This window comes from Oncorhynchus tshawytscha, linkage group LG11 (genome assembly GCF_018296145.1).
Source record: "Oncorhynchus tshawytscha isolate Ot180627B linkage group LG11, Otsh_v2.0, whole genome shotgun sequence".
Lineage (NCBI taxonomy): Eukaryota > Metazoa > Chordata > Actinopteri > Salmoniformes > Salmonidae > Oncorhynchus > Oncorhynchus tshawytscha.
Window position 1 is genome coordinate 3,595,526 of NC_056439.1, and position 25,367 is coordinate 3,620,892.

General features: G+C 42.4%; 1 protein-coding gene across 3 annotated transcripts in view; it reads left to right on the forward strand.

Moving 5' to 3' along the window:
* Positions 1-5,048: 5,048 nt before the first annotated feature.
* LOC112234532 (WD repeat-containing protein 17) overlaps positions 5,049-25,367 on the forward strand; it is a 37,799-nt gene continuing 17,480 nt past the window's right edge. For 2 of the 3 annotated variants that reach the window (XM_042329699.1, XM_042329701.1), the window contains exons 1-2: positions 5,049-5,096; positions 17,407-17,460. The gene's annotated coding sequence lies outside the window, so the exon portion shown is untranslated. The remainder of the gene's footprint in view (positions 5,097-17,406; positions 17,461-25,367) is intronic. The other variant, XM_042329700.1, reaches the window with a different exon arrangement.

Consider the following 25,367-nt stretch of genomic DNA (forward strand, 5'->3'; position numbering starts at 1 on the left):
TCACTGTATCACAATTCCAGTGGGTCAGAAGTTTACATACACTAAGTTGACTGTGCCTTTAAACAGCTTGGAAATTTCCAGAAAATTACGTCATGGCTTTAGAAGCTTCTGATAGGCTCATTGACATCATTTGAGTCAATTGGAGGTGTACCCGTGGATGTATTTCAAGGCCTACTTTCAAACTCAGTGCCTCTTTGCTTGACATCAAGAGAAAATCAAAAGAATAATTGTAGACCTCCACAAGTCTGGCTCATCCTTGGGAGCAATTTCCAAACGCATGAAGGTACCACGTTCATCTGTACAAACAATAGTACGCAAGTATGGGACCACGCAGCCATCATACCGCTCAGGAAGGAGACGCATTCTGTCTCCTAGAGATTAACGTACTTTGGTGCGAAAAGTGCAAATCAATCCCAGAACAACAGCAAAGGACCTTGTGAAGATGCTGGAGGAAACAGGTACAAAAGTATCTATATCCACAGTAAAACGAGTCCTATATCGACATAACCTGAAAGGCCGCTCAGCAAGGAAGAAGCCACTGCTCCAAAACCGCCATAAAAAAGCCAGACCACGGTTTGCAACTGTACATGGGGACAAAGATCGTACTTTTTGGAGAAATGTCCTCTGGTCTGATGAAACACAAATAGAACTGTTTGGCCATAATGACCATTGTTATATTTGGAGGAAAAAGGGGGATGCTTGCAAGCCGAAGAACACCATCCCAACCGTGAAGCACGGGGGTGGCAGCCTCATGTAGTGGGGGTGCTTTGCTGCAGGAGGGACTAGTGCACTTCACAAAATAGATGGCATCACGAGGGAGGAAAATTATGTGGATATATTGAAGCAACATCTCAAGATATCAGTCAGAGATATCCAATCAGTATTGGAGTAGCCATCACAAAGCCCTAACCTCAATTCTATAGAAAATTTGTGGGCAGAGCCTGAAAAGGCGTGTGCAAGCAAGGAGGCCTACAAACCTGACTCAGTTGCACCAGCTCTGTCAGGAGAAATGGGCCAAAAATCACCCAACTTATTGTGGGATGCTTGTGGAAGGCTACCCGAAACGTTTGACCCAAGTTAAACAAGTTTAAAGGCAATGCTACCAAATACTAAGTGAGTGTATGTAAACTTCTGACCCACTGGGAATGTGATGAAATAAATAAAAGCTGAAATAAATCCTTGTCTCTACTATTATTCTGACATTTCACATTTTTAAAATAAAATGGTGATCCTAACTCTACTCTACTGTACTGATCCTAACTGACCTAAGACAAGAAATGTGTACCCTGATTAAATGTTAGGAATTGTGAAAAACAGAGTTCAAATGTATTTGGCTAAGGTGTATGTAACTTCCGACTTCAACTGTATGGACATATCTAGTTCAATTAGCTGGTACCCTGTGTATATTGCCAACCCAGCCAACCAAATTGGTTCTGTGAAGCTTCCCACAACATTCGTTAGGGAGCGGCAAATGTTCTCACAACACAATAACTGTCGTGGTGATGATTATAGAATATTTGTATAAAACATTCACCTAGTTTTGCAAGAGCGTTCATAGAACACATTTAAACATATGTTCTCTAAATGTTTCCAGAATGTTTTATTAAGTTGTGGGAAGAGACCAAAACGGGGACATCACAAGATACATGTACCCAAAACACAAAAACTGTCCTGTTGTGCGGATGATTCTACAGTGTTTCTTTTAGGGTGCAAAAAACACTCACCTGATTTTACAAGAAATTTCCCAGAACACATTTAGCTTTTTAAAAAAAATCACAAAAGGCATGCCCCCAAACTATCCAGTTATACAATATTTATTTTAGGGTGCAAAAACCATTCGCCTGATATTACAAGAACATTCCCAGAACACATTTAGTATTTTCTTTTGAAAGTTCCCAGAATGTTGCATTAGGTTGTGGAAACAGTCTGGTGCGAACATTGTGGGGAAATATTTTATACAAACACATACATTTTGGGGGAGTGTTCTGGGGGTGGTTGTTATAGGTGTTGTGCACCACATTTTTGTGAACGTTAGAACATTGCAAGGATATTTCATATTTTTTATAAATAAATAGATTTTCTCAGAAACATTCTCAGAATGTTTTTGGGATGTTATCAGCCTAGACATTAGCTGATTTTAGCAACCCAATATACACTAGCATTGCTAGGAATGAACTTGCCAAAAAAACGAGATAGTCCACCGGAAGCCAGAAGTTAAATAAAATTCAATTTCAACTGTCAGTAGGGTTGGTACTTATTTCTTTTTTCACCTTTATTTAACCAGGTAGGCAAGTTGAGAACAAGTTCTCATTTACAATTGATAAAGCAAAGCAGTTCGACACATATAACAACACAGAGTTACACATGGAGTAAAACATACATACAGTCAATAATACAGTAGAAAAATAAGTCTATATACAATGTGAGCAAGTGAGGTGAGATAAGGGAGTTAAGGCAATAAATAGGCCATGGTGGCGAAGTAAATACAATATAGCAATTAAAACACTGGAATGGTAGATTGAACAGTAGATGAGTGTGCAAAGTAGAAATACTGGGGTGCAAAGGAGCAAAATAAATAAATACTGTAGGGGAAGAGGTAGTTGTTTGGGCTATTTATAGATGGGCTATGTACAGGTGCAGTGATCTGTGAGCTGCTCTGACAGCTGGTGCTTAAAGCTAGTGAGGGAGATAAGTGTTTCCAGTTTCAGAGATTTTTGTAGTTCGTTCCAGTCATTGGCAGCAGAGAACTGGAAGGAGAGGCGGTCAAAGGAGGAATTGGCTTTGGGGGTGACAAGTGAGATATACCTGCTGGAACGTGTGCTACGGGTGGGTGCCGCTATGGTGACCAGCGAACAGAGATAAGGCGGGACTTTACCTAGCAGGGTCTTGTAGATGACCTGGAGCCAGTGGGTTTGGCGACGAGTATGAAGCGAGGGCCAGCCAACGAGAGCGTACAGGTCGCAGTGGTGGGTAGTATATGGGGCTTTGGTGACAAAACGGATGGCACTGTGATAGACTGCATCCAATTTGTTGAGTATGCAGGGGGGGAGGTTTAACAAATCATCTGATAGAACATAAATGAAACCGACTTTCCAAACCACAGGCAAAGTGAAAAAACAAACATTTAATGGAACGTATAATTAAACTTGGGTCTGTTGTAGACCCATGCAGTTTCTCTCCACTTCCTCATGCACATGCACCATACCTGTACAACAAAAAACAAGAACTTGTGGGGGACTTTTATTTTGACGTGAGGGAAGCAGAGAGGAACTGCATGGCTCTACAACAGACCCACTTTGAATTATACATTCCTTAAAATGTTTTTTTTTTTCTTTCACTTTTCCTGTGGTCTTGGTTATTTCCTTGGTTATGAGGTTGAAGGTTGTATTGTCCAGGGAAGAGGTAGCCAGTTGCCTTGTGCATTTACACATTCTGCATTCGTGGAGATGGGCTGTGCTGCTTTGAGCTGCAGTGGATTCATGTTTAACTGTTTATTTATCTTCAAAGGTTTATTCAGCTATGTCTGTGAGTCAATGGCCTTTTTTGGTGTCATGTAGAGTTGTGTCTTTTAATATTTTCTTCACTGTAGCCTAAACATGGACATTGGACAACCTGCACCACTCGCTGTAAATAAACCCTTCAGCACTTGAAGACCTGGTTACAAGTCATGCCTTCCTACATCTCCCTACATCTACATCTCCCTTGGCTACTATGGGTCCGCTATTTTACACTACTATTTGCATAACATAATAATAGTAATAATTTAGAGCCCCCCCCCTCTCTCGCTCTCTTTTGCTCTCTCTCTCTCTCTCTCTCACACACACACACATACACACATACATACATATACACACCCACTCCTTCCTGTGGTTGTTGTTTATCAATTTTAGGGGAAATGACGTCTCTATCTAGCCCTTCCATAGGCACGTATAATGAATGACATGGTGCTGCATGTGAATTGCCTTCCTGTTATTGGCTACTCTGCTAATGCAAATAGCATATTTCTGTACACAAGTATTATAGCTGAAAAAATATATTATATACTGAATTACTTATACTGTAATTATAATTTGGTGTCGGATTCCATCAATATTTCTTTACATTATAAATGTAGCTTTTTGTGCTTTAGAATTGGCAACATTGCAACTGTGCACAAGTCATGTCAATCTATTTCAGTAATTTCTGATCCGTCAGCCTTCGCCTGTTGTGTAAATTCACACTCACATTGCTCTCATTCTGTCACTGCTGTTACTAAACAGACAGTTTCCCTCCTACAGTAGCCTCAAAAAACAACCCGACAGATGTTTTAGGCAGAGTAGTGCTGCTATCTTCTGGTCATTCCGTGGTAGGACACATGTATCGTTCATCATAATTGTGAGTCGCACTCAATATTGTTTTTCCGTTTGGTGCATTCAGCTAGGTGCGCATATAGACCCCTCCTATTTTTATTCACAAATGCAGGCACATTGTTTACCAATTTATTATTCGTTTTTAATCTGATTGATTCACAAAGCAATGTGGTAATGTATAGGATATCATCAGCTTTGAATTACCCAAATATCTATTCATATAACGTCTATTTATCCAGTCAATCAATTCCCACCGATTTTCTTAAATGATACATGACTTATAATATTACATAACACGATCATGATAGGGAACACCAAAACTAAATGCATTGTAGGCAATACCCATTATCATTACACACAGTGCTTGGAATTACGAATTAGAATACGTGAGTATTCGAACGCTCTAACAATGGAATAGAAAATGATCGAGTTATTTTGGTTGGACTACAATTAGGCGAAGCCTATCTATGGCGACTAGGCACCACCTACTGATCAAGATGTCTCTAAATAAACCACTGATATGCCTTTAACCGTGAAACTGACGCCTGGTATATTTGATTGACAGGCAAACAACCAATAAACATCTAGAAAGCAACAGCGTAGCTAACACCGTCCGCTGAAGTATCCAATCGTTGCAGCCGCAGCAAAGCCTATTTGAGCCTAGTACGTCCTCTTAACTCTCTGACAATTTGTGTCTGAGCAGCGATTTCAGCACCACTTCGCTGTCCACTGACAGGATCACCGAAGGTAAGATGACTCAAGAATGGCACTTTCTTATTCCACTTTGAATGATTTTAAAACGTCCATAAGATATTCAGGAACTCAGACCGATAAAGTGTAGTATTCTAAACATCATTTGTGGTTTAATTAGCTCATAAATACATAACCATGTGTGGGTTATTAGGCTAATCGTATTGAATAGACTGGAGTGGAGTCGCCGACGCACCCTTAGATACTGTGGAAACTCGCTGTAACTCTGTGTCCACAACCCATATGTCAACACATTGTGTCATGTATGCAGGATAAACTTGCTTGTAACTTTTACACGTTGTGTAAGTCACGCTCCTGTCATGCTCTTGGACAGAGTGGGTATTGTAATGTAGTTGCAGCTTATGCTACTATGATACGTGGTAGGATAAACTAAGCAAGTGCTAAGTAGCCTAGTCCATCTGGTATGTTACAGTAAATCTGGAACGTGTAGCATGCAGAGTTTACTCAAAAAGTATATTTATTCTACACATAAGCATGTGAATCATTACATTGGTGGGTTTAGCTTGAATGCTATTATTGCAGATGAGTTTGATCCATCAGACAGCAGTGCTTAACGTACTGTTGCCCAGTGTTTCATGTAAGTAAAAGCCAACCACTGCCACCGACATGTTGATGTGTTGAATGGCAAATGCCTACAATCCTCATGTTCACCTGTGTTTTATGTTATCACACGTTGCTCTGCGTTTTGCATTGGCGCCTTGCATGCAGTGGAACACTGCATCCCCAGGTGAATTCTCTCTGTCTCCCAGCACTGACAGCCAGCAGTGGCATACTCAGGGGTGTCTATTAACATTTCACATTGACATTGCAGTCATTTACCAGACGCTCTGACCAGACGCTCTGCTCTGAGTCTGTGCATTCATCTTAGGATAGCTAGGTGGGACAACCACGCATCACAGGCATATTAACTCTGACGTTACACAGTACACTGTCATCAACCACCTGTCAGCAAATCACCACATCGTTAAATATCTCCTAAACGGTCAGCGTCAGTTAGAGGTGAGGAACGACAGAGACAGAATCCACTGAGGATACTGTAGCGAGTAACAGGTGTTTCGTGTTCACACATGAACTGACTGAATGAATTAAGACTAAGCTATTATTAGCTGCTAGTGGCTCTGCGTACTGTATCATCCAAGTACTGGGGAAGAGAAGAGCAAATAGAAGCCATACTGTCCTAAATACAGTCCAGCATGATATTGGGGAAATAGGGAGAGAAGCGTTTAAATGTGTCTGTTGATATAACCTAGTCTTGAGTCTGCCGAGGTTGTGTCCATCTTAAAAGTTACCCACAGGGTTCTTGATTGTCAACGTGACTGTGATTGTACAGGTGTGCAAAGAGGATTTCGTCTTTGTTCATTTTTGTCAGGGCTGGACGACATTATTTACAGGTTGATATATGTCACCTTTCACCGTACTGGCACTGTATTTATAAACTTTTGACCAATCGAGAGCATAGGTCTATCTGCATTTTTGACAAAATTGGGTTATTGACATAGCATTGTTCTGTTCAATGTACTCACACTGCTTCACTTTTCCTAAAAAAGTTCAGGAGTAACAATGTGCTTAACAAGTCACATAATAAGTTGCATGGACTCACTCTGTGTGCAGTAATAGTGTTTAAAAAGATTTTTGAATGACTACCTCATCTCTGTACCCCTAACATACAATTATCTGTGTAAGGTCCCTCAGTCGAGCAGGGAATTCCAAACACAGATTCAACCACAAAGACCAGAGAGGTTTCCAATGCCTTGCAAAGAAGGCCACCTATTGGTAAAATTAAAAAAGCAGACATTGAAAATCCCTTTGAACATGGTGAAGTTATTAATTACACTTTGAAGGTACAGTATATCAATACACCCAGTCACTACAAAGATACAGGCATCCTTCCTAACTCAGTTGCCGGAGCTGAAGGAAACCGCTCAGGAATTTCACCATGAGGCCAATGGTGACTTTAAGCAGTTACAGAGTTTAATGGCTGTGATAGGAGAAAACTGAGGATGGATCAACGAAATTGTAGTTACTCCACAATACTAATCTAAATGATAGAGTGAAAAGAAGGAAGCTTGTACAGAATAAAAAATATTCTAAAACATGCATCCTGTTGCAGTCAGGCACTAAAGTAAAACTGCAACAAAATTAGGCAAAGCAATGTTACTTTATGTCCTGAATTCAAAGTGTTATGTTTGGGGCAAATCCAACACAACACATCACTGAGTATCATGCTTCATATTTTCAAGCATGGTGGTGGCTGCATCATGTTATGGGTATGCTTGTCATCAGCAAAGACTAGGGAGTTTTTTGGGATAAAAATAATTGTAATAGATCTAAGCGTGGGCAAAATCCTAGAGACAAACCGGGTTCAGTCTGCTTTCCACCAGACACTGGAACACAAGTTCAACTTTCAGCAGGACACTAATCTAGAACACAAGGCCAAATATACACTGGAGTTGCTTACCAAGAAGACATTGAATGTTCTTGATTGGCCTAGAAAATCTATGGCAAGATCTGAAAATGACTGTATAGCAAGAATCAATAGACAACTTGGCAGAGCCTGAAGAATTAAAAAGTAATAATGTGCAAATATTGTACAATCCAGGTGTGCAAAGCTCTTAGAGACTAACCCAGAAAGGTGATTCTAACATGTATTGACTCTTGTGTGAAAACTTAATAACAATAATAACAAGATATTTCTGTATTTCATTTTCAATAAATTTGCAAAAATGTATAAAAACATGTTTTCACTTTGTCATCATGGGGTCTGTTGATGGGTGAGGGGAAAAAAAGATTTCATCCATTTTGAATTCAGGCTGTAACAGAACAAAATGTGGAATAAGTCATGCGGTATACCCTAATTCATGTTGTGAAGTTCAAAAGAATACCATATAACAATTGCTGACACCATTCAAACCAATGAGGGTTCTGAACTTAAAGCCAATTATTTCAGAACCGTCTTGTTGCAGATAGAACCTTATCGTCCCAAGCTCTCCAAATGTAGATTTGACTTATTGTTTTGTTGTACAGTATGTTGTAGCCTACCTATCACATGAGAATACCTCAGTTCAGATTCTGGTCTTTTCTTCCACGTGTCGAATGAGTTCATCTCTGTTTCTAACTGGATGTGACTCAACTAAACTACTGATAGCACGACGTTATGGAAAGCCTATCGATGGAGGATATTGTGGTGAACCATCTGCATTATTAACAGTTAGATTGGGGATACAGTGTCTCTCTGCGTTATTATCGGTAGCGCTTATAAACTATTCCCACAGGTCAACAACATGGTCCTAGGAGGTGTTTGGTTTCCACTATGCATATTTCCGTAGGTCCACACGCAACACAGATCTGACACCACACAACGTGAATGGCGTTCTCAGGTGGAAATAGTCAGACACACACACACACACAACCATAAACAATTCAATCTATTCAACTCAATCCATGGCATCTCACGCTCTAAGGTCAGGGGTCAGGGAGAAGAGAGAGGAAAGAGTGTGGGTAATCATCCTACTGACTGACATGCAACGCACGACTCAGGCTCTTACTAGATAGTAGTGTATCAGGGTGAGTGAATGGCTCCTGTAGCCTGTAGGCTAGGTTTGTGTCCCAAATGGCACCCTATTCCCTATGTAGTGCACTTTTTTGCCATAGGACTTTAGTCAAAAGTAGTGCACTACATAGGGAAAAAGGTTCCATTTGGGACACAGATAGTTGATGTCAGGTGGTATTGAGTCTACCGTGAGCACAGGACCAGACTTCAGCCAATAGGAAATCAGACTTAGCTCCGTATCCTCTGCAAGTCACTTTCACTGACAATCATGCTGATCCCCTTAGGGCACAGAGGGGTGTGTGTGTGTGTGTGTGTGTGTGTGTGTGTGTGTGTGTGTGTGTGTGTGTGTGTGTGTGTGTGTGTGTGTGTGTGTGTGTGTGTGTGTGTGTGTGTGGACGGCAACTACGTAGACCTAGTCCTTTTCCACTCTCATGTAGTTACAACACTGCAAAATATCAATTATTTCCTGTATGGAATTGGAAACTGGTATTTTAAGGCTGTATATTAACATGTTGAATTCAAACATTACGGCTGTTTGTTGCTTCTTCAAAGGATCAAGGATTTAGTGTCCATTTTTGTCCAGCAGTCCTTCCTTATAAATGGTTTTCATTTCTTTGAAATGCTTTGAATCTATACGTAGCCTTACATGTAGATTACTACTTGATGTAAGAGGACATTTCCATGTAAAAGGATCCATGAGTCCCAGCATGTGAAGTTCATAGGAGCATATCAAATTGGATGTCAAATAAAAGATAACACTATATATATATTTTTTTAAATTAAGGCATATATAAATATTTCAACCATTTTGCATCCTAAAAATTGGGAATAAGCAAAGATTTTGATTTCTGGTCTAACAGATGGAAAAGAGGTCTTAAAAATCATGTACCAGGAAAAAGTCTTAAAAGTTCAATAATATCAACACTTATATTTCATTTTGGAGAAATGTTTCTGCCTTCTGTCAGTTTAAGAAACACTGCCTTGTGCCTTGAAATTCCAGTCCCAAAAACTGACGTATCTGTAAGGCACTTTCTAAGGGAGGATAAGGAAAGTTCACAGAAGTAACAAGTAAAGGTGGACCTACCAATGAGTTATTTTATTTTTATGTATTTCACCTTTATTTAACCAGGTAGGCTAGTTGAGAACAAGTTCTCATTTGCAACTGCGACCTGGCCAAGATAAAGTGTAGCAATTCGACACATACAACAAAAAAGAGTTACACATGGAATAAACAAACATAGTCAATAATACAGTAGAAAAAAAAGAAAACAAAAAGTCTATACACAGTGAGTGCAAATGAGGTAAGATAAGGGAGTTAAGGCAATAAATAGGCCATGGTGGCGAAGTAATTACAATATAGCAGTTAAACACTGGAATGGTAGATGTGCAGAAGATGAATGTGCAAGTAGAGATACTGGGGTGCAAAGGAGCAAGATAAATAAATAAATATTGTATGGGGATGAGGTAGGTAGATAGATGGGCTGTTTACAGATGGGCTATGTACAGGTGCAGTGATCTGTGAGCTGCTCTGACAGCTGGTGCTTAAAGCTAGTGACGGAGATATGAGTCTCCAGCTTCAGAGATTTTTGCCGTTCGTTCCAGTCATTGGCAGCAGAGAACTTGAAGGAAAGACGACCAAAGGAGGAATTTGCTTTGGGGGTGACCAGTGAGATATACCTGCTGGAGAGCGTGCTACGAGTGGGTGCTGCTTTGGTGACCAGTGAGCTGAGATAAGGTGGGGCTTTACCTAGCAGAGACTTGTAGATGACCTGGAGCCAGTGGGTTTGGCGACGAGTATGAAGCGAGGGCCAACCAATTAGAGCGTACAGGTCGCAATGGTGGGTAGTGTATGAGGCTTTGGTGACAAAATGGACAGCACTGTGATAGACTACATCCAGTTTGTTGAGTAGAGTGTTGGAGGCTATTTTATAGATGACATCACCGAAGTCGAAAATCGGTAGGATGGTCAGTTTTACGAGGGTATGTTTGGTAGCATGAGTGAAGGATGCTTTGTTGCGGAATAGGAAGCCAATTCTAGATTTAATTTTGGATTGGAGATGCTTAATGTGAGTCTGGAAGGAGAGTTTACAGTCTAACCAGACACCTAGGCATTTGTAGTTGTCCAGATATTCTAAGTCAGAGCCGTCCAGAGTAGTGATGCTGGACAGGCGAGCAGGTGCAGGCAGCGATCGGTTGAATAGCATGCATTTAGTTTTACTTGCGTTTAAGAGCAGTTGGAGGCCACGGAAGGAGAGTCGTAATGGCATTGAAGCTCATCTGGAGGTTAGTTAACACAGTGTCCAAAGAGGGGCCAGAAGTATACAGAATGGTGTCGTCTGCGTAGAGGTGTACCAGAGAGTCACCAGCAGCAAGTTATAGTTTCATATGCATTATCAGGTGAATAAAACTCTAAATTCTGTTACCAAATCAGTAACGGAATTTGCAAAAAATCACTAACGAAATGTTTGGAATTAAATAGGCTACAATCGGAAATCATAGTTGTACAGTACAGTAAAGAAAAGTAAAGTACAGTACACAGTAGAGCACACTAGAGTTGAGTACACTATAATGTAAAGTACTGTAGTGTACTGAACTATACTCTACTGTGCTGAACTGTTCTGAACTCTGCTCTACTCTACAGTACTGAACTCTGCTCTACTGTACTGTACCAAACTCTGCTCTACTCTACTGTACTGAACTCTGCTCTACTCTACTGTACCAAACTCTGCTCTACTCTACTGTACTGAACTCTGCTCTACTCTACTGTACTGAACTCTGCTCTACTCTACTGTATTGAACTCTGCTCTACTCTACTCTACTGTACTGAACTCTGCTCTACTCTACTGTACCAAACTCTGCTCTACTCTACTGTACTGAACTCTGCTCTACTCTACTGCTCTACTCTACTGAACTCTGCTCTACTCTACTGTATTGAACTCTGCTCTACTCTACTCTACTGTACTGAACTCTGCTCTACTCTACTGTACTGAACTCTGCTTTACTCTACTCTACTGTACTGAATTCTGCTCTACTCTACTGTACCAAACTCTGCTCTACTCTACTGTACTGAACTCTGCTCTGCTCTACTCTACTCTCTACTCTACTGTACCAAACTCTGCTCTACTCTACTGTACTGAACTCTGCTCTGCTCTACTCTACTCTCTACTCTACTGTACCAAACTCTGCTCTACTCTACTGTACTGAACTCTGCTCTACTCTACTGTACCAAACTCTGCTCTACTCTACTGTACTGAACTCTGCTCTACTCTACTGTACTGAACTCTGCTCTACTCTACTGTATTGAACTCTGCTCTACTCTACTCTACTGTACTGAACTCTGCTCTACTCTACTGTACTGAACTCTGCTTTACTCTACTCTACTGTACTGAATTCTGCTCTGCTCTACTGTACTGTACTGAACTCTGCTCTACTCTACTGTACTGAATTCTGCTCTACTCTACTGTACTGAACTCTGCTCTACTCTACTGTACCAAACTCTGCTCTACTCTACTGTACTGAACTCTGTACCAAACTCTGCTCTACTCTACTCTCTACTCTACTGTACTGAACTCTGCTCTGCTCTGCTCTACTGTACTGAACTCTGCTCTACTATACTGTACTGAACTCTGCTGTACTCTACTCTACTGTACTGAACTCTGCTCTGCTCTGCTGTACTGAACTCTGCTCTACTCTACTCTACTGTACTGAACTCTGCTCTACTCTACTCTACTGTACTGAACTCTGCTCTGCTCTACTGTACTGAACTCTGCTCTACTGTACTGAACTCTGCTCTACTCTACTCTACTGTACTGAACTCTACTCTACTCTACAGTACTGAACTCTGCTCTACTCTAGTCTACAGTACTGAACTCTGCTCTACTCTACTCTACTGTACTGAACTCTGCTCTACTGTACTCTACTGAACTCTGCTCTACTCTACTCTACTGTACTGAACTCTACTCTACTCTACAGTACTGAACTCTGCTCTACTCTACTCTACTGTACTGAACTCTGCTCTACTGTACTGTACTGTACTGTACTGAACTCTGCTCTACTCTATTGCACTGAACTCTGCTTTACTCTACTGTACTGAACCCTGCTCTACTCTACTGTACTGAACTCTGCTCTGCTCTACTCTACTGCACTGAATTCTGCTCTACTCTACTCTACTGTACTGAACTCTGCTCTACTGTACTGTACTGAACTCTGCTCTACTGTACTGTACTGAACTCTGCTCTACTCTACTCTACTCTACTGTACTGAACTCTGCTCTACTGTACTGTACTGAACTCTGCTCTACTCTACTCTACTGTACTGAATTCTGCTCTACTCTACTGTACCAAACTCTGCTCTACTCTACTGTACTGAACTCTGCTCTACTCTACTGTACCAAACTCTGCTCTACTCTACTGTACTGAACTCTGCTCTACTCTACTCTACTGTACTGAACTCTGCTCTACTCTACTCTACTGTACTGAACTCTGCTCTACTCTACTGTACTGAACTCTGCTTTACTCTACTCTACTGTACTGAACTCTGCTCTACTCTACTGTACCAAACTCTGCTCTACTCTACTGTACTGAACTCTGCTCTGCTCTACTCTACTCTACTGTACTGAACTCTGCTCTGGTCTACTCTACTGTACTGAACTCTGCTCTACTATACTGTACTGAACTCTGCTGTACTCTACTCTACTGAACTCTGCTCTGCTCTGCTGTACTGAACTCTGCTCTACTCTACTCTACTGCACTGAACTCTGCTCTGCTCTGCTCTGCTCTACTCTACTGCACTGAATTCTGCTCTACTCTACTCTACTGTACTGAACCCTGCCCTACTGTACTGTACTGAACTCTGCTCTACTCTACTCTACTGTACTGAACTCTTCTCTGCTCTGCTCTACTCTACTGCACTGAATTCTGCTCTACTCTACTCTACTATACTGAACCCTGCTCTACTGTACTGTACCGAACTCTGCTCTACTCTACTCTACTCTACTCTACTCTACTCTACTCTACTCTACTGAACTCTGCTCTGCTCTACTGTACTGAACTCTGCTCTACTCTACTCTACTATCCTAAACTATGCTCTACTCTACTGTACTGAACTATGCTCTACTGTACTGTACTGAACTCTGCTCTACTCTACTCTACTCTACTCTACTTTACTCTACTGAACTCTACTCTACTGTACTGTACTGAACTCTACTGTACTATACTGTACTGAACTCTGCTCTACTGTACTCTACTGTACTGAACTCTGCTCTGCTCTGCTCTACTCTGCTGCACTGAATTCTGCTTTACTCCACTCTACTGTACTGAACCCTGCCCTACTGTACTGTACTGAACTCTGCTCTACTCTACTGTACTGAACTCTACTCTACTCTACTGTACTGAACTCTGCTCTGCTCTACTCTACTGCACTGAATTCTGCTCTACTCTACTCTACTCTACTATACTGAACCCTGCTCTACTGTACTGTACTGAACTCTGCTCTACTCTACTCTACTGTATTGAACTCTGATCTACTGTACTGTACTGAACTCTGCTCTGCTCTACTCTACTCTACTCTACTCTACTGAACTCTGCTCTGCTCTACTGTACTGAACTCTGCTCTACTCTACTCTACTGTACTGAACTATGCTCTACAGCACTGTACTGAACTCTGCTCTACTCTACTCTACTCTACTCTACTTTACTCTACTGAACTCTGCTCTACTGTACTGTACTGAACTCTGCTCTACTGTACTGTACCGAACTCTACTCTACTGTACTATACTGTACTGATCTCTGCTCTACTGTACTCTACTGTACTGAACTCTGCTGTACTCTACTCTACTCTACTCTACTGAACTCTACTCTACTCTACTGTACTATACTGTACTGAACTCTACTCTAATCTACTGTACTATACTGTACTGAACTCTACTTTACTCTACTCTACTGAACTCTACTCTACTGTACTATACTGTACTGAACTCTACTCTAATCTACTGTACTATACTGTACTGAACTCTACTGTACTCTACTGTACTGTTCTGAACTCTACTCTACTGTACTATACTGTACTGAACTCTACTCTACTGTACTGTACTGAACTCTACTCTACTCTACTATACTGTACTGAACTCTACACTACTGAGCTCTGTGCTGTACTTTGATATTCAAACTTGTGAAACATAGACGTCTATGATTGGTCCGGTCCAGACCAACCAAATATGGTCTTGTTTGGGACCAGAGCTCATTAAAATAATAGTGTGTAGAATAATACCCAAACATGTGGAGGATATTGCATATTTCTACCTTTGTGTACCTGATTAGGATACATCACCATGAAGAAAATGACATTCATATCCATAATTATGCACTTCTGTATAGTACAGATCATGGACCCATGATGAAATTCCATTCCTGCAATTCCGTTACCGATTGTAAATCCACTTCACCTACTGAAGTTCAAAACCAAAATATAATTTTTCAAAGTTATTAAGGTGTCATGTCATAGCTGACACTCCATTATTTCTGCAGACGTCTTTGAATCATAATTCAGAGCAGATATTTAACATCGTTTTTGGAAAACGTGGTCTCCTTCTGTTACCAAACTTTGCATCTCCACAGTTCTTCCAGAAACTGTGTTCAGTGTAACTTGTTAAAAGTCGTCCTTTTACATGCAGTTGTATGGTTTGTTCGACTATTAAATCAATGTTTTTTGTTTGGCATACATTTTAAAGTGAAAAATATAATTTTCAGCGCAATTCCATTACCGTGGAATTGCCCAAGAGCAAAACATTTCACAGATTATTGCCTGTTTCATCGCACAACTTTGATTGCCTCTTGTTTTTTCATAGAAAGAGATTTCCATAAACACTATATTGGAAAACACTTCTGGTGTGTGTGTTGTCAGTGTGTACATCCTTCATTCTTTCCACCGTGAACAGAATAAATAGAGGTGAATAATATAGTCTGTTCTTCTTCATGATCAACAGATGGCTAGAGTAGAAAGGAGAGAGAGAGAGACCATTGTAAATACAACCTATATTTACGTTGATTTATTTTCCCTTTTGTACTTTAACTATTTGCACATTGCTATAACACTGTACGTAGCTATAACATGACATTTTAAAAGTCTCTATTCCTTTGAAACTTTTGTTAACTGTTTATTTTTTACATTTATTTATTTAATTTCACTTTTGTTAATTATCTATTTGTCCCATGCCAATAAAGCCCTTTGAATTGAATTGAGAGAGAGAGACTCATTACACTAAAAACACCACATTAAACCCCCATAAAAACACATTGCGTGCCACCCAAACCTCCACACAATCACATTACACAGTACACAACAACACAGAACAAAACAATTCACAATCCAGCACCACATTACAAATATACACCCAACCCCTCCTCTCCTGCTGTACAGACAGCCCCCCTGACCCCCCATACCTCCTGAAACATCTCCACACTGTTAATAATTTTATAGAACTCAAAATCGACCCTAAGGCAAAGGCAGAGAGAGAGAGAGAGAGAGAGAGAGAGAGAGAGAGATTTTATTCTTGTCATCATTTGTTTTGTTAATGTAAATTCCATTACATTTCATGCCAATTAGACCTAATCTTCCAGAAATCAATTAAATTAAATTCCCAGAGTTAGAAGGGAAGGGGGGGACTCTACGGCAAAGTGGAGAGAGAGGCAGCATATGACTGGCATTTGTAGATCGTGCTGCTGCAAGGTTACAAAATCTCTGGTCCTTTGGTGGCTAATTAAACCGTACGGCGGTTCTTCCCTTGGCAGTAAAGGCAACGTGGCTGCAGCGATATAGAGCCTTTGAAAACATCCCCAGCTTTCATGTGCAGAGCTGATATAGGCCTAGGAGTCTGAATAATATTACCCAGTGAACATGACCGCGGTCTTGCATTCTGTACTTCAGTCGTCTTCAAAAACATTTGAATTCACTTGGTTGTCGTGAGGAATTGAATTCATTAGACTTGTTGATCAGACATGCCAGGCGTCATACTAGAGGATGGGAGGGGTTCAAGAAAAGGATAGAACGTTGTAAAACTCTTTATTCGGTTGTGGACTGGTTCGTCCTGCTGCTCCTCTCCTTGGATTGTCCTTGACCTCTGTGACCAGTAACAAACCATCACCACAGCAGTGTGTAGGGCTTCCAGCCAAGTAGTCCTGCAGGACACTTCTCATCAAGAGATTGGTGTAGCAGTCTAATGACCGGCTGTAGCTGTAGTATTTATACTGTAGCTTAATGGAAAGTGCATTGTCAGGCAACTAGGCAAAAAAAGTTGCTTTGTGGAAAAGAAGAGGACTTGGTGTCATTAGTCTATACTTAAGCAATAAGGCCCGGGGAAGTGGGGTATATGGCCAATATACCACAGCTAAGGGCTGTTCTTATGCACGATGGAATGTAGAGTGCCTGGACACAGCCCATTCATTGGCCATATACCACAAGAACTTATTGCTATTATAACTGGTTACCAATGTAATTAGACCAGTAAATAATATTTTTTGTCATACCCATGGTATACTGTCTGATATACCACAGCTTTCAGCCAATCAGCATTCAGGGCTCAAACCACCCGTTTTATAGTTATGATTTTATCATTCGTACTCTGAATGGATTGTTTAACTCTTTCAGTAAGGATGAGCAACTTTCTCTTTCTCACTCACACTCTGTCTGTTCTCCCTCTCCCCACCTCTCCCCCGTCTCTCTTTTCTCTCCCTCAAGCAGTGCTCAGTGCTACTCCAGTTGAACAGCCTTCCTGAGTCTGCCTCCATCGCCTAGGTAACGCTGCAAGTTTCCTCTCTGTCTCTCACCCCCGTAGCCGAGGGTGCTGGGATGTGAGTCCGATCACGGACATAGTCCTGGCATCACTGAACAAACCCACATACACATCCATTCACCTCTCCTCCACCCATGTCCACCACATGACACACAGAATAATACATATACCATTAAGTGACTTACAGTCATGCGTACATACATGTTTTTTAACATATGGGTGGTCTGGGTAATACTGTCATGGCGTTGCAAGCACTATGATCTACCAATTGAGCTACCACTTGACTCTCCATCTAATCCATTCATTCATTAGTTGAAGGTACATTTGTCATTCTCCTGCTAATTAGAGACTAGTGTGTCTCTAGTCATTACTGTATCTACTGTCCTGTCCACACACACACACACATACATGGATGCCACAGGAGGTTGGTGGCACCTTAATTGGGGAGGACGGGCATGTGGTCATGGTTGGAATGGTATCAAATACATGGGTTCTATGTGTTTGATGCCATTCCATTTGCTCCGAACGCACACTCCCGCTCTCTCTCTCTCTCTCTCTCTCCTCTCTCTCCTCTCTCTCTCTGTAAAATATCATACAAGGACCCTCCAAGCCCCCTCAACCAATCTCAGATCCTCAGATGAGTTTTGAGACCAATCCCATACTCAAAGTCAGGAATATCTCTATCTCCAGCATCCTGTCTTTTTCCACCATCATTGTCATGCAGATTGAGGCTTTTATAATAGAGATTGCTAGCCTCTCTAGACCCAGTGAGGGATCTCTCCACTGTGTCCTTATCAGCAGGGGCCATTACGCTGATTGCATTGTTACCATTATCTGACGGATAAGAGAGCCAGCTACACAGGAGACTGGATCCAGGGATGACAAGGGGGAATGGTGGGTTAGTTCGGTGGTTTGAGGTGTGGGGGAGGTGGACACTGGGTTGTTCACTGAGTCAGAGAGAGAATGGAGGAAAACAACTAACATGACTGGGTGTGGGTGAGGTGTGCAGTCAGGGGGTTAGGGAGAGGAAGTGTGTGTTGTTTACGTTACGCCCCTGAGTGTGTGTAGATACTTGTATGTTTGTGTGTGTATGCATTGTGCATAGGTGTGTGGAGGTAGGGGATTTATCATCATGGTACATGGTAGGTTCACATATGTATGTGTATATCGGGTGTGTGTGTGTGTGTGTGTGTGTGTGTGTGTGTGTGTGTGTGTGTGTGTGTGTGTGTAGGAGGGGGAGTTAAAAGGCACTAATTTTAATACAGGGAGCTGCAGTTGCCTGGCTACCGGCGGGGGCTGCACTTGTCTCCCACACACACACACACACACACACACACAACTACACTGCACCAGTCAATGAGTGCACACACACACACACATACACACACGCACACATACACACACTCCTCCGTCTCTATCTCTGAGACGTACACACAAGGCTCCTCTCTCTTCACTCGCCGGCTCTGTCTTCGCTGTGACAACATCACCACACCTCAGCTCTGTAAGTTTAGCTAGCTACCTTCCCTCTAACGGAGAGCCTTGTCAATCTGTTAGCTAGCTACCTAGCCTCTAACAGAGAGCCTTGTCAATCTGCTAGCTAGCTACCTTGCCTCTAACAGAGAGCCTTGTCAATCTGTTAGCTGGCTACCTTCCCTGTAACAGAGAGTTTTGTTAATCTGTTAGCTGGCTACCTTCCCTGTAACAGAGAGCTTTGTTAATCTGTTAGCTGGCTACCTTCCCTGTAACAGAGAGCTTTGTTAATCTGTTAGCTGGCTACCTTCCCTGTAACAGAGAGCTGTGTTAATCTGTTAGCTGGCTACCTTCCCTGTAACAGAGAGCTTTGTTAATCTGTTAGCTGGCTACCTTCCCTGTAACAGAGAGCTTTGTTAATCTGTTAGCTGGCTACCTTCCCTGTAACAGAGAGCTTTGTTAATCTGTTAGCTGGATACCTTCCCTGTAGCAGAAAGCTTTGTTAATCTGTTAGCTGGATACCTTCCCTGTAACAGAGAGCTTTGTTAATCTGTTAGCTGGCTACCTTCCCTGTAATAGAGAGCTTTGTTAATCTGTTAGCTGGCTACCTTCCCTGTAACAGAGAGCTTTGTTAATCTGTTAGCTGGCTACCTTCCCTGTAACAGAGAGCTTTGTTAATCTGTTAGCTGGCTACCTTCCCTGTAGCAGAGAGCTTTGTTAATCTGTTAGCTGGCTACCTTCCCTGTAACAGAGAGCTTTGTTAATCTGTTAGCTGGCTACCTTCCCTGTAACAGAGAGCTTTGTTAATCTGTTAGCTGGCTACCTTCCCTGTAGCAGAGAGCTTTGTTAATCTGTTAGCTGGCTACCTTCCCAGTAACAGAGAGCTTTGTTAATCTGTTAGCTAGCTACCCTCCCTGTAACAGCAATCCTAGTTCATCTTGCTTTGGAGAAACTAGAGGGTGAAGAGATCCTTCTGGAAAATGGACACAGACAATCTGGAGTGGTACACTAAGAACGATGCCGGCGTGAAGGTAGGGAAAAGAGGGGAGGAGGAGATAGAATGAGGGGAGGAGAGAGAAGGGGAGGAGTCAAGCTGTGTTTTGTCTATGAGATTTGTCTATGCGTTTTGTCTATGCATTTTGTCTATGTGTTTTGTCTATGTATGAGCTTACAGGTTCTGTTATGTTCTGTTTCTGTCTGGTTTGTAGCATGAGTGTTATGAGAATTTTGTTATCAATGTTCATAAACTTCAATTAATCTACTCAGTCTGCAACCCAGAGTGTGTAAGATTCTGGTTTAAATGAAACAGACAGATTTCTCAGTTTACAATAGTCAAAATGTTTATTCACAGCCTCCCGGGTGGCGCAGTGGTTAAGGGTGCTGTACTGCAACGCCAGCTGTGCCATCAGAGTCCCTGGGTTCGCACCCAGGCTCTGTCGTAACCGGCTGTGACCGGGAGGTCTGTGGGGCGATGCACAATTGGCCTAGTGTCGTCTGGGTTAGGGAGGGCTTGGTCGGTAGGGATGTCCTTGTCTCATCGTGCACCAGCGACTCCTGTGGCGGGCCGGGCGCAGTGTGCGCTAACCAAGGTTGGCAAAAATCTGCAAAAACCTATAACATTCATCTGTATGCAGATGTCACTGTTATGTACACTACTGCCGCTACGGTTGACCAGGCTATGTTGGAGCTGCAATCTGATTTAGTCTCCTTGCAGAAGGACCTTGTCGATTTAAAATTGGTACTTAATGCCGGGAAACACTAAATGTATGCTGTTTTTTAAATTCTCGTAGAAATACTTGTGATGGCTTACACATTTATGGATTGGATGGTTCTTTAATCGAGCAGGTTCCCGCCTATAATTATCTGGGCTTTTGGATGGACAGTAATTTGACGTTTAAGAAACGTACGGTGACACCATTTATCGCAATGCAGCAGCCACTACTCTTAAACCTTTGGATGCCGTCGACCACAGCGCCCTTCGCTTCATCACAAGTTACAGTTTTACTACGCGTCACTGCATCCTGTATCGAAAGGTTGACTGGTCCTCATTAGAGTCGCCTAGATCACGTCATGACTTCCTTTTCGCTTACAAAGCCAGCATATTGAGCGACAACCGTCCTGGTATAGGGACACCGGTCCCGTAGAGGTTACGACCTACCAAACGTACTGTTCGAAATGTAAAATGCGCGACACCGAACCCGTTCACAGGGATGGTTAACTCTCAAGGTTCCACTAGTACTTATCGATCTAAGTAAATCCTCCTTCAGTTTTAGTCCACCCCATTTTTTTGGAATAGCCTACAAAACTCACTACATGTACACCTTGACTCTCTGGCGCCTGTCGGTCAATTCAGGACTTTAATGTTGAATGAATCTAATGATAATTGAAACGGTTTGGATTTCATGTAAATAATTGTATTTGTGGCGTTTGAAGCTGTAGTGTTGATTCTGTAATTTGTAGTTTATTTTATTTGTATTGATCATTTTGAATTTGTTGCATTGTTGTCCTCAGGGCACCATGGCAAATGAGTCTCTGGTCTCTATGGGTTCCCCTGAACAAACAACAGTTCAATACAAAAAAATAGAAGAGAGATGGAGTGAGAGAGAGAGAGTGAGAGAGAGAGAGAGAGAGAGAGACTAAACAGATGACAAAAAGACAGTTTTTGCTGACTATTACAAAAATGGGAACATCAGCAACCTTATCTTCCACACAAACCAGCCCCTGGCATGGCACAGTGCTATATTAGCACACTACCCCTTTGTTAAGTGAGGGGGTGTTAACGAGGGGTGGAAACTCAGGGTACTTGACAACGAGGACTCTGAGTCAGCTAATATAAATCTCTATACGTCTGGAACAGTAATGGTACAGGGCAACCCCAAACAGTTTCAGCTGGACTTTCACCTAATCAAAAAATTAGCCCAGCAGGAGAAGCTCTCCCCTGAGAAAGATACCCCCACCCCGAGCGGGTCAGACCAGACTTCTTCGTTATATAACCCCAACAAACGAGCCACCCCCAGCGGAAAGTCAACCTCCCAGCACAGAGTACTACTCCCTCATTGAAATGAAGGATACATTTACCCAGCTGGAGGTAAGGCAGGTGGAGCTGGAACAGCAGGTGATTACACTCCAGTCAGCACAGACCCAGACAACAGTCCAGCACAACAACACTCTCTTAACCAGACCCGGAATGCTGGAGGTGGAGAGAGACATATCTGCACTCTGGACAGTGGTGAGACAACTTCAACAGGAGAAAGAGCAGGAGCAGGAGAAGAACAGAGTACTAGAGGAGAGGATCAGACTGCTGGAGGAGAGGTTGAGGGGGATGGCATGTGACAGAGAACAACCCACTAGAGAAGTGACCACCCCCGCAGAGAAGCCAGCAGAACAGCCCACTTCAGCACCCGACAAAAGTCTTGACACCACAGCAGAACAGTCCACACCAGAACCCCAAGCCCAGCGGCTCTCACCCTCTCTGGGCACACCCCCTGTCAGCCACCCTGATAGCCCTTCTGACAACCCCCCCACACCCACTGAGGACATACACAAGACACAGATTGTTCTCCTCATGGACTCAAATGGAAAATATATACAAGAAAAAAAACTTATTCCCAAACACAGTGTGTCTAAACTCTGGTGTCCAAACACCCAGCGCGCCCTAGACCTTCTGTAGGAGGACCAACTAGGTTCACCTAGCCACGTAATAATACACACAGGCACAAACGACCTGAGAGCACAGCAGGAAAGGGTGGCCACAGCACTGAAGGGAGTGATTGAAAAAGCTTCTTCTACTTTCCCCAATGCACAAGTGGTTATCTCCACCCTGCTACCACGAAAAGACTTCCACCCTGCCACAATACAGCGGGTAAACGCAAGTATTTCCCGTGACTGTGCCTCAAAACCAAATGTTTTCCTGGCCCACCACTCCACCCTGGACTTGAACAGCCTCTATGACCAGGTCCACCTATACAAGGCAGCAGTGCCCACCTTTGCCCGGACTCTAAAGGACATCGCTCTCAAACGTATCCCAAACACTTCACACAGGAGCAACAGATCAATAGACACCCCACCCAGACCAGCGAGACACTCTCCCAGACCTGCGGGACCCCCCTGGACCTACAGATAGAGGACCCACGCCAAGAGGACTTACATCCAGACCACAGCACCCCCAGCCACATCCACAACCCCATCCCAACCAATCAACAACCCCCCACGTCAACCATGCCCACACCCCATTTAGGCCCCCTCAGATCAGACCCATGCCCCTCTTGCCCACCCCATGCCCCCCACTCCCGCAAAGAGGGGCTCATCATGGAAGTCACACATATCCCAGGCAGTGAGCGGGCAAACAGGCCCAACCCCCACTCTTACACTAGCCCTAGCCAATGGCATGTACCAGATGCTCAGCAGGCTCTGCTCACAAAAAACGGTTCACAACTCCTGCAGCAGGCTCTGCTCACAAAAACAGGTCACAACTCCTGCAGCTCTGTCGCACGATGGGTATGTGCATAGTCAATGGTAGGCTTCGAGGGGGCTCCTATGGTAGGTACACTTATAGCTCATCTCTTGGCAGTAGTACTGTAGACTACTTTATCACTGACCTCAACCCAGAGTCTCTAAGAGCGTTCACAGTCAGCCCACTGACACCCCTATCAGACAACAGCAAAATCACAGTCTACTTGAACAGAGCAACACTCAATCATGAGGCATCAAAGCCAAAGGAACTGAGTAACATTAAGAAATGCTATATATGGAAGGAATGCAGTTTGGAAACCTACCAAAAAACAATTAGGCAACAACAAATTCAATCCCTTTTAGACAATTTCCTGGTCAATTTCCACTGTAATAGTGAAGGTGTAAACTTGGCAGTAGAACATCTTAACAGTATATTTGACCTCTCAGCTTCCCTATCAAATATAAAAATCTCAAATAGAAAACCGAAGAAAATTAACAACAATGACAAATGGTTTGATGAAGAATGCAAAAATCTAAGAAAGAAATTGAGAAACCTGTCCAACCAAAAACATAGAGACCCGGAAAACCTGAGTCTACACCTTCACTATGGTGAATCACTAAAACAATACAGAAATACACTACGGAAAAAGAAGGAACAGCACGTCAGAAATAAGCTCAAGGTAATTGAAGAATGCATAGATTCTAACCACTTCTGGGAAAATTGGAAAACACTAAACAAACAACAACATGAAGAATTATCTATCCAAAATGGAGATGTATAGGTAAACCACTTCTCCAATCCTTTTGGCTCTATAACAAAGAACAAAGAGCAAAAACATATACATGATCAAATACAAATCTTAGAATCAACTATAAAGACTACCAGAACCCACTGGATTATCCAATTACCTTGAATGAGCTACAGGACAAAATAAAACCCTCCAATCCAAAAAGGTATCCTGATGGTATCCTTAATGAAATGATCAAATATACAGACAACAAATTACAATTGGCTATACTAAAACTCTTTAACATCATCAATAGCTCTGGCATCTTCCCCAATATTTGGAACCAAGGACTGATCACCCCAATCCACAAAAGTGGAGACAAATTTGACCCGAATAACTACCGTGAGATATGCGTCAACAGTAACCTTGGGGAAATCCTCTGCATTATCATTAACAGCAGACTCGTACATTTCTTCAATGAAAACAATGTACTAAGCAAATGTCAAATGAGCTTTTTACCAAATTACCATACAACAGACCATGTATTCACCCTGCACACCCTAATTGACAACCAAACTTCAAAAAAGCCTTTGACTCAATTTGGCATGAGGGTCTGCTATACAAATTGACGGAAAGTGGTGTTGGGGGTAAAACATACGACATTATAAAATCCATGTACACATAACAACAAGTGTGCGGTTAAAATTGGCAAAAAACACACAAATTTCTTCCCACAGGGCCGTGGGGTGAGACAGGGATGCAGCTTAAACCCCACCCTCTTCAACATATATATCAACGAATTGGCGCGGGCACTAGAAAAGTCTGCAGCACCCGGCCTCACCTACTAGAATCTGAAGTCAAATGTCTACTGTTTGCTGATGATCTGGTGCTTCTGTCACCAACCAAGGAGGGCCTACAGTAGCACCTAGATATTCTGCACAGATTCTGCCAGACCTGGGCCCTGACAGAAAATCTCAGTAAGACCAAATAAGGTCCAAAAAAGGTCCAGTCGCTAGGACCACAAATACAAATTCCATCTAGACACCATTGCCCTAGAGCACACAAAAAACTATACATACCTTGGCCTAAACATCAGCGCCACAGGTAACTTCCACAAAGCTGTGAACGATCTGAGAGACACGGCAAAAACAACATACCAATTAGGATCTGGCTAAAAATACTTGAATCAGTCATAGAGCCCATTGCCCTTTATGGTTGTGAGGTCTGGGGTCCGCTCACCAACGAAGACTTGAGAACAT